Genomic DNA, 11,542 nt, shown 5'->3' on the forward strand with positions numbered 1-11,542 from the left:
AATGTATTATGAAAATAAGGGTACAAACAATAACAAATTAAATACATGACGGACACTAATTGAAAATAATAAAACGTAGTCCATCATACTACTACTACTACTTTCGGCTGCTCCCGTTAGGGGTCGCCACAGCGGATCATCCGTTTCCATTTCTTCCTGTCTTCTGCGTCTTCCTCTGTCACACCAGCCACCTGCATGTCTTCCCTCACCACATCCATAAACCTCCTCTTTGGCCTTCCTCTTCTCCTCTTCTCTGGCAGCTCCATATTCAGCATCCTTCTCCCAATATACTCAGCATCTCTCCTCCACACATGTCCAAGCCATCTCAATCTTGCCTCTCTTGCTTTGTCTCCAAACCGTCCAACCTGAGCGGTCCCTCTAATATAATCGTTCCTAATCCTGTCCTTCTTCGTTACTCCCAGTGAAAATCTTAGCATCTTCAACTCTGCCACCTCCAGCTCCGCCTCCTGTCTTTTCGTCAGTGCCAATGTCTCCAAACCATATAACATAGCTGGTCTCACAACCATCTTGTAAACTTTCCCTTTAACTCTTGCTGGTACCCTTCTGTCGCAAATCACTCCTGACACTCTTCTCCACCCACTCCAACCTGCCTGCACTCTCTTTTTCACCTCTCTACTGCACTCCCCGTTACTTTGGACAGTTGACCCCAAGTATTTAAACTCAGATGTCTTTGTCACCTCCACTCCTTGCATCCTGACCATTCCACTGTCCTCTCTCTCATTCACGCATAGGTATTCCGTCTTGCTCCTACTGACTTTCATTCCTCTTCTCTCCAGTGCATACCTCCACCTCTCCAGGCTCTCCTCAACCTGCACCCTACTCTCACTACAGATCACAATGTCATCCGCGAACATCATCGTCCATGGAGACTCCTGCCTGATCTTGTCCGTCAACCTGTCCATCACCATTGCAAACAAGAAAGGGCTAAGAGCCGATCCTTGATGTAATCCCACCTCCACCTTGAACCCATCCGTCATTCCAACCGCACACCTCACCATTGTCACACTTCCCTCATACAAATCCTGCACCACTCCTACATACTTCTCTGCAACTGCTGACTTCCTCATACAATACCACACCTCCTCTCTCGGTACTCTGTCATAAGCTTTCTCTAAATCTACAAAGACACAGTGCAACTCTTTCTGGCCTTCTCTATACTTCTCAATCAACATTCTCAAAGCAAACATCGCATCTGTGGTGCTCTTTCGTGGCATGAAACCATACTGCTGCTCGCTGATCGTCACCTCTCCTCTTAACCTAGCTTCTATTACTCTTTCCCAAATCTTCATGCTGTGGCTGATCAACTTTATACCTCTGTAGTTGTTACAGTTCTGCACATCGCCCTTGTTCTTGAAAATCGGTACCAGTATGCTTCTTCTCCACTCCTCAGGCATCCTCTCACTTTCCAGGATTGTGTTAAACAATCTAGTTAGAAACTCCACTGCCATCTCTCCTAAACATCTCCATGCCTCCACAGGTATGTCATCAGGACCAACTGCCTTTCCATTCTTCATCCTCTTCATAGCTGCCCTCACTTCCTCCTTGCTAATCCGCTGAACTTCCTGATTCACTATCCCTACATCATCCAACCTTCTCTCTCTCTCATTTTCTTCATTCATCAGCCCCTCAAAGTACTCCTTCCACCTTCTTAGCACACTCTCCTCGCTTGTCAGCACATTTCCATCTCTATCCTTGATCGCCCTAACTTGCTGCACATCCTTTGCAGCTTGGTCCCTCTGTCTAGCCAATCGGTACAAGTCCTTTTCTCCTTCCTTAGTGTCTAATCTGTCATACAACTCACCATACGCCTTTTCCTTTGCCTTTGCCACCTCTCTCTTTGCTTTACGCTGCATCTCCTTGTACTCCTGTCTACTTTCTTCATCTCTCTGACTATCCCACTTCTTCTTTGCCAACCTTTTCCTCTGTATAATTTGCTGTACTTCCTCATTCCACCACCAAGTCTCCTTGTCTTCCTTCCTCTGTCCTGATGACACACCAAGTACCTTCCTAGCTGTCTCCCTCACTATTTCTGCAGTGGTTTTCCAGCCATCTGGCAACTCTTCACTACCACCCAGTGCCTGTCTTAACTCCTGCCTGAACTCCACACAACAGTCTTCCTTCTTCAACTTCCACCATTTGATCTTCGGCTGTGTCTTCACTCGCTTCCTCTTCGTGGTCTCCAAAGTCATCCTACAGACCACCATCCGATGCTGCCTGGCTACGCTCTCCCCTGTCACCACCTTGCAGTCTCCAATCCCTTTTAGATGGTGCCTTCTACATAAGATATAGTCCACCTGTGTGCACTTTCCTCCACTCTTGTACGTCACCCTGTGTTCCTCCCTCTTCTTGAAATATGTATTCACCACAGCCATTTCCATCCTTTTCGCAAAATCGACCACCATCTGTCCTTCCACATTTCTCTTCTTGACTCCATACTTTCCCATCACCTCCTCATCACCTCTGTTCCCTTCACCAACATGTCCATTGAAGTCCGCTCCAATCACCACTCTCTCCTCCTTGGGTACCCTCTCCACCATGTCGTCCAACTCACTCCAGAATTCTTCTTTTTCATCCATCTCACACCCAACTTGCGGGGCATATGCGCTGATAACATTCAGCAATAAACCTTCAATTTCCAGCTTCATACTCATCACTCTGTCTGACACTCTCTTCACCTCCAGCACGCTCTTGACATACTCTTCCTTCAGAATTACCCCTACCCCATTTCTCCTCCCATTCACACCATGGTAGAAGAGTTTGAACCCACCTCCGATACTCCTGGCCTTACTCCCCTTCCACCTGGTCTCTTGCACACACAGTATGCCTACCTTTCTTCTTTCCATCATGTCAGCCAGTTCTCTCCCTTTACCAGTCATAGTGCCAATATTCAAAGTTCCAACTCTCACCTCCACATGCCTACCCTTCCTCCTCTCTAGCTGCCTCTGGACATGCTTTCCTCCTCTCCTTCTCCTTCGCCCAACAGTAGCATAGTTTCCACCGACACCCTGCTGGTTAACAGTACCGGTGGCGGTCGTTGGTAACCCGGGCCTCGACCGATCCGGTATGTAAGTCTTATTTATGATCCGCATATTTGATTTGGCAAAGATTTTACGCCGGATGCCCTTCCTGACGCAACCCTCCCCATTTGTCCGGGCTTGGGACCGGCACTAAGGATGCACTGGCTTGTGCATCCTCAGTGGCTGGGTTAAAACGTAGTCCATCATGCAAGGGGGAATTAATAAGGATATCAGTCTTCTGATTCAGTGGGAAAATGTCTTAACACCTCATAAATCTTTAGAGCTTCTGTATCGGTCATTAGTTTTAAAGATTTCAAGTATAATCTAACTTCATTTAAAAAAAACAACAACAACACATTTGGGGGACGACTTCGCGTATCTATTTTTATGAATCCTAGGTGTGAATGTGTCGACCCTGTGACGTCCCGGCGGCCTGCCTGGGGGTGTCTCCCCGCCTGCCGCCCGTCGCGTGCTGGGATAGGCTCCCGCATCCCCGCTACCCCGACCGGGATAAGCGGCTTGGATCATGGGTGGATGCTGATTGTGCATCTGCGGTTATTGCCCTTAGGAAGTGTTCAAACTGTTGAACCTTTTCACATTTTGTCCCGTCACAGCGCAGAATATTGTTCTTCCTGCGCGAAATCTCTTCGGCGTGCACGTGCTCCCCTCGCCAGAGTCGGCACTTTATAGATAAGCCTTTGGCAGCCGTCAGTCATGTCGATCTGAAATGAGCTTCGATTCCGGTTCCGACTCTGCCAAATTAGACGGTGAGCATCAATTTTAAGGTGGCGCCACAGATTTTCATGGAGATTTCAGTCTGGTCTTTGACTGGGCCGTTCCAGAATTGTACCACTTTTTCTGGGTAACCCTTTAGTATGGGGAACATAAAAAAACTTAATTACTAGTGAATTAGTAATGATCAAGATGTCACTTTAGTATGGGGAACATATTCTAAGTAACAAAAACTTAATTTACAGTAATTTAACACTATGAACACTTGTAGTTTTGTGTGTTGTTATGTAAGAACAGACCATATTCATTAAGTGTTAGTAAGGGAGAATAACTCTTCTTGTGGTACTACCACCTTATAAAGGCCATACTAAGCAAAGCATATTGAGATGGTACTACTAATAAGCAATACTTCTGAGGTTATAGAGGGAAAACTCATAGTTAATGGCTTACTGGTTGTATAACAAGGCCATGCAGAATAAGGCATTAATGAGTACGTAATAATGACCAATTAAGAGCCAATATGTTGCTAATTTGCATGCTAATAAGCACCTAATTAATGGTGACTACGTTCCCCATACTAAAGTGTTACCCTTTTTCTTTTAAGCCATTGCTTAGTAATGTTTGCTATGTGATTTAGGTCACTGTCCTTGCCTAATATGAATCTTTTCCCTAAATCATATCGCTGACTCCAACAGGTTTTCTTCAATGATTTGTCTTTTTGATTCTGTCCATCCTGCCCTTGATGACATACAACCTTTCCACCCCCTCCTGTGGAAAAGCAATTCTATAGTGTGGTCATGATGCTGCATCGCCGTACTTGACAGTAAGGCTGGTGATACTGTTATGTCTGCACACATCGACAGTGCTGCATTTGATTTGGTGCTGTTCTATTGTGCTGGGATCGATTGGTGATGCCTGCGGGCTCTGGGTTGTTTGATCGGGTCTGCCTTTGATGCTGTCAGTCTAAATAAAGAATGCCACGGAGAGGTTGTGTCGAGCGACAGCGCTGTGTCCTGACGTGATTTAAAAATACAATATTGGCGACGAGGATGGCTGATATCTCTCTCCCACCACCTGCCCCCTTCCTGGCATTACCTGGTGAGCCTCTGGTACCATGGACTCGCTGGCTACATAGTTTTGAAAATTACATCATCGCCTTAGGGCTCGACGACGTGAGCCAGGCTAGGAAGACGGCTCTGTTGCTACACTGCTTGGGAGCAGAGGGTCATCGTGTGCTCGGGACTCTGGGGAACGTCACAAGCTTTGCCGAAGCTGTGGGACTTATGAGCACCCATTTCGCTGCTCCACAGAGCGCCCTCCTTCGGCGATTTATATTCCATCAGCGACACCAACTGCCTGGTGAGTCTGTGCGGCAGTACGTAGCTAATTTGCGAGGGCTAGCTAGCTCATGCAAGTTTGGCGCGCTTCAGGACGAGATGGTTTGCGACCAGCTAATCGAACACACCAACAACGCAAAGGTGCGTGAGACTCTCCTGCTGGAAAAAGATGATCTGCTGCTGTCCAGAGCAATTACCATCGCACTACAGGTTGAGGGAGCAGCTGAGTATGCTGCTATGCTAAATACACAGCAAGTGGCTACCTCCAGTCAAGCTGCCAACGACTCCTCCCTCTACTCACGGCTGCCCCTCGGGACGCAACCCAGCCAGAGCGAGGCGGGCGCCGACTCCACTGGGGACGTCTTGCAACTGCAACGACGGCGTTCTCGGCCCCGCCCTCAACAGTCCTGTGGTAACTGTGGGTCTCGGTCTCATGTTTCAAGGGCTCAGAACTGCCCTGCCCGTGGCCAGACATGCCGTAGCTGCGGTAAGCACAATCACTTTGCCAACGTCTGTCGATCTTCCCCGGCTGGGTCAGAGGGCCACACCCCCCAGTCTTCAACCGCCGTCATTCACAAGGTGAGCTCTGCGCCAGTGTCATTCAAATCATGCACAGTCAACATTAATGATGTGTGCATCCCCCTGCTGTTGGACACCGGTGCAAGTGTGTCTCTCCTGAATGTTGATACCTACAGTCAATTTTTCGGTTCACTGCCACTGTCCGCACCCTCAGCTGTCCTCTGTGGGTATGGTGACTCCAAAATCGATCTGGTTGGCTCTCTCCAAGTGACTGTCCGCTATGGAACCAAGCTGGTGCCCAATGCAGTTTTTCATGTGGCACGCCGTGGGGCCAACCTGATGGGCCTGGACCTGTTCTCCGCTCTGGGGTTCTCCCTCTTAGACACAAGGGGGGCAGCAATCCTGACTGTCGCCACACCTTGGCAGCAGAAGTGGCCATCGCTGTTTATGGGGCTGGGCTGCCTCTCCGCCTTCACCCATCAACCTCTCCTCAACCCTGCTGTGAAATCTGTCATCCAACCACTGCGCCGCATCCCGTTGGCTCTCCGTGATGGGGTCTCCGCCGAGCTGCAACAACTGCTGGAAGCTGGCATCATTGAACCGGTGGACGCGTCACCTTGGGTCTCAAACCTCGTGGTGGCTAAGAAGAAGTCGGGGGGCCTGCGTGTCTGCGTCGATCTACGTGCAGTAAATAAGGCAGAGGTCCCTGATAAGTATCCACTGCCCACCTCAGAAGAACTCACTGCTCAGTTCTATGGCTCTGAGGTGTTCTCCAAGCTCGACCTCAGACAGGGGTACTTACAGGTGCCCCTCCACCCCAGCAGCCGAAACCTCACAGCCTTTGTGACACATGCAGGAGTGTTTCGCTACACCAGGATGCCTTTCGGTCTCAGCTCCGCCCCTAGCTGCTTCCAGAAAATCATGGTCTCCGTGCTGGCTGGCATACTGGGCGTGGCCATTTATCTGGACGATATAGTGGTACACGGGCCCACCAGTGAAATCCACGACAAGCGCCTCAACATGGTCTTCGCAGCCCTGTCCAAGCACAAGCTAACTCTCAGTGCTGAGAAATGTGTCCTCTCTGTGCCAGCCATCGACTTCGTGGGGTTCCGGCTGTCAGCGAGCGGTGTAACTCCACTACAATCCAACGTGGACGCCATTCAGGCCATCCCTGAGCCCAGCTCGGCCGCCCAGGTCGCCTCCTTCCTGGGTATGACAAGTTACTACCTGAGGTTTCTTCCCCAGTACTCTGCGACCACAGCCCCCCTGCGCCAGCTGCTGCGTAAGGACGAGCCATGGGTGTGGTCAAAGGCATGCAGTGACGCTGTGCGTGATCTCAAGACTCAACTGACTTCACCACCAGTGTTGGCTCACTTCGACATCTCCAGCTCCACCTTTGTGACCTGTGACGCATCAGCCACAGCGATAGGGGCCGTGCTGTCTCAAATCCAGAATGGTGTGGAGAAGCCCATCGCCTTCGCCTCCCGTGCCCTCAACCTGACCGAGCAGCGGTACTCCGTGGGTGAGCGTGAGGCGTTAGCCTGTATCTGGGCTTGTGAAAGGTGGCACCTCTACCTCTATGGCCGCTCCTTCACCCTCAGGACAGATCACCAGGCCCTGACAGCGCTGCTGTCCACATCTGGGACAGGCCACAAACCCCTGAGGCTGCACCGCTGGTCTGACCACCTCCGCCAGTACAACTTCAGCCTGCAGTTCACCCCAGGCTGAGACAATGTTGTCGCCGACCTGCTCTCTCGCTCTGTCTCCACCTCAGCTCCACAGACGGACACTGACTGTGTGGAAAAGGACATTGTCCAAATGCTACACACACCCCTCCAGGCCACTGTCTCTCTGCAGGAGCTGAGGGCAGCCTCCGAACAGGACCCTGTCCTCTCCCAGCTCCGCACCTACATCCAGAACGGCTGGCCTCACAAGGTCCCAGAGGAGCTGGCTGCGTTCGCCCGAGTCAGACAGGAGCTCTCCTGCTGGAACGACACCTGCGTGGCACGTGGGTTTTGCACAGTGGTCCCAGCTGCTCTCCGTGCACGTGTTTTGAATACGGCGCATGAAGGCCACCTGGGCATTGTGAAACTGAAACAGCGCTGCCGAGACCTGGTGTGGTGGCCGGGGATAGACAGAGATATTGAGGCTCTGGTGAAGGACTGTTCTGCCTGCCTTGTGAGTGGCAAGACTGGCCACCAGGCTCCCCCACCCCTGCAACCTCTCGCCTGGCCCTCTCAGCCCTGGGAACACCTGCAGTTGGACATTTGTGGTGAGATCCATGGAGTTCCCCACCACCAACGCTTCATGGTGGTCGCCTACGATCTACACTCAAAATGACCTGAACTCACCACTTCCGGCACTGTGACCTCACAGATCATCATCGACTTCCTGGACTCTCTTTTCTCTCGCTGGGGCCTCCCAAAGGCCATCACCACTGACAACGGCCCTCAGCTGGTCTCTGCTGAGTTCACTGCATATCTCGACAGCAAGGGCATCCGTCATATACGCACTGCGTACTACCACCCCCAGGCCAATGGCGGCGTTGAACGTTTTCACCAGTCACTGAAGAACGGCCTCAGAGCACACATGGCCCAAGGGTGCTCTTTCACGCAGGCCATCCGTCACACTCTGCTGCACTATCGGGCCACACAGCACTCGACCACAGGCGTCTCCCCAGCCTCTCTCATGCTAGGCCGGGAACTGTGCATGCCCCTTGACAGGCTCCGCCCCTCCACACCCCAGGCACCTCCCTCTGGGGTCAGAGCCTCAGTCACTCGTCAGCAGACGCGGATGAAGCAACGGTTTGACCAGTCAAAACGAACCAGGGTGCCAGACATCAATGTGTCAGACTGGGTCAGGGTCCGCAGGCCCCACAGGGACAATAAAATGGCTTCATACTGGTCCTCTCCTCTCCAAGTCACCCGTCAGCTGGGCCCAGCCACTTACCTCCTCAGCGATGGCACTCAGTGACACTCCAGTCGTCTACGGAAGGTGTCAGCTCCGCCACACACAGCTGGTGACACAACCATAGCCATTCCCTCAGCATGGCGAGACGCCCCGGGGCTTCATGCAGCTCCTACACGGGCCCCAGACATTTCTGGGCCTCAGCTTCCCCTGCCGTCTCCCTCCCCACCTCAGCCTGCCCAGCCTCAGGCCGCCCCGCGACCTGTTCGCACACGTTTACGCCCTGGCCACCTAGAGGACTTTGTGTCAACCTTTCATGTTTGAAATCCTGCCGGGGGGGGGGGGGGGAATGTTATGTATGCACACATCGACAGTGCTGCATTTGATTTGGTGCTGTTCTATTGTGCTGGGATCGATTGGTGATGCCTGCGGGCTCTGGGTTGTTTGATCGGGTCTGCCTTTGATGCTGTGTCAGTCTAAATAAAGAATGCCACGGAGAGGTTGTGTCGAGCGACAGCGCTGTGTCCTGACGTGATTTAAGAATACAATAGATACCAAGGTGGTGATACCAGGGGTTGGTTTGCGCCAAACCTAGTTGTTCGCTTTCAGGTGAAATAAATTTCGATGAAAATAAGAAACGTTTACTATGGTGACAGTGACCACATGGATAGCTGCACTGGATGTTTCTTGCAGACGGGGGTGCAGCTGAGAAAGAGCTTTGCTGGTATATGGTTGCCTTGCTGTTTGATTACAGAGGAGGTATTGTATCACTGAAACTGGCCCATCAGTGTATTTGAGCTGAATGTTTTCCATTTATATTTTGCATGTGGATAAATATATACCTTTAGATTGGTATACGAACACAAAAAGCACACTGACATTTGATTTGACATTTGAGAGCCTAGTGAAGATGGAGCACGCCCCAGATAGCAAAATAGCTGTGGCCCGGACCCGTCCCACGCCCGACACTTCATCCGGCCCACATACCGTGTGGAATGATGGCACTTAGGCGGCCTGCTCCTGTTTGCCAGATCTAGGCCAGAACCAAGCCATAGCAATGCTGTATGTGCCACATGTTTGCCAAAGGTGGCCCATATTTGTTTTGTGATATTTGGGACATATTCACCATTTACCACATGGGCCACTTCAGGCTCACATCCATTTTGTCAGGGCCAGAAGAAGACCATCAGTGCCACATCATTGCCAGAAGTGGCCCACATCCGGATGCTATCTGGGTTCTTCTTGCCTCACACACACCTGCAACATTCTGAAATGGCTCAGCCTCAGTAGCACGTCACTTGTCACTCCCTTCTTTGCTGTAAACCGAGTGGGAAGCGAGTCACACAGTGATACCTTCCAAATGCCTCGATCTTAAGGGTTCTATCTCTGACGCTTTGATATACACTCAGTGATAATTATCCCACTTCTAGTTATCCTGATCGATCGTACATCTCCAAGTTCCCCCCCTTTCCTTACGAACTCATGTGGGTCCTTCAAAATCCAGGTTTCTCTTGTCACGGCTATCATCCGGGTTCGCGTCCTGGCTGCGGCGGTTCCCGGTTGCCCCCCTGAATTCGCTACATTGGTGTCAGAAGTGGGATGGCGAGACCGTGAGGCCATCGGAAGCGCGTGCGCCCAGAAGCGTGAGGGAGCTGATATGCTGACGCGCTTCCCGAAGGAGGAGGGGGGGGGTAGTGTAACGTGCACGGATAAATAGACTCGCTAGCCCTTGGCTAACGGGTCGGACCCTTTAGTCGACTGGTTAACGTAGTCGCCCGCGGTGCGGGAGACCCGGGTTCGTGTCCCGGCTGCGGTGGTTCCCGGCTGCCCCCCTGAATTCGCTACAATATACATAACGGGCGGCACGGTGGCGCAGTGATTAGAACGGTCGCCTCACAGCAAGAAGGTCCTGGGTTCGAGCCCCGGGGTAGTCCAACCTTGGTGGTCGTCCCGGGTCGTTCTCTGTGTGGAGTTTGCGTGTTCTCCCCGTGTCTGCGTGGGTTTCCTCTGGGTGCTCCAGTTTTCTCCCACAGTCCAAAGACATGTAGGTCAGGTGAATCGGCCATACTAAATTGCCCCTAGGTGTGTGTGTGCGTGTACGTGTGCGTGTGTGTGATGGCCTGGTGGCCTATCCAGGGCGTCTCCCTGCCTGCCTGCCGCCCAATGACTGCTGGGATAGGCTCCAGCATCCCTACGACCCTGAGAGCAGGATAAGCGTATCGGATAATGGATGGGTGGATAAGTACATGACTGTCAGAGAAGATTTACTCATTGAAACGTACCATAGTTTGCTAAGACGACACAGAGGTGGTATAGACGTATAATTCTGTTGGGTACCAGCACATGAGGGACTGAAAGGGAATGAGTGTGCAGATAAACTAGCAAAAACGGCATTGCGAAAAGAAATAACAGCATCGGTTCCACTTGGAAACGGAGAAGGAAAGGCAGTTACTGAGAGGAAAGGGAATGGAGATATGACAGAAAAGGTGGGAGGAAGACCAGAAAGGAAGGGGGTTATTACAAAATACCAAAAACCTGTCATAACAGAGAATTATAAAGAAAGGAACAGAGGAGAGGAAATCATAATGACAAGACTAAGATTGGCTGACACGGGATTAAATGGCACTTTGCTTATAATGGGGGGAAGGGGGGCAGTGATAAGTGTGCGAACAGAGGCGACAGAGAAAGCGCTGAACATGTAACGTTACATTGTATCACGTATGAAGTGGAAAGAGAAAGGTCACAGGATAAAGTCCGCGAGGCGGGACGGGGGTGGACTCTGATGGGGTGGGGGGGGGACACTGGGAGCAGAAGGAGAGGGAGAGGGGGGGCTGGTAAAAATCACCCCCGTTTACTCAAGCGACGCCAGGTCGGTGGGTCGAATGCGAGAAAACGGGGTAAAACGACACGACGGGTCTCCCACTCCTGTACAGTAGGTGGCGGTGTTCGCCTCGACGCGGCTTGCGCTCTGCCGCTAAACTGAGGGGCGAAGAAGAAGCCCGCGGCAGC

Source organism: Lampris incognitus, chromosome 10, assembly GCF_029633865.1.
Source record: "Lampris incognitus isolate fLamInc1 chromosome 10, fLamInc1.hap2, whole genome shotgun sequence".
Lineage (NCBI taxonomy): Eukaryota > Metazoa > Chordata > Actinopteri > Lampriformes > Lampridae > Lampris > Lampris incognitus.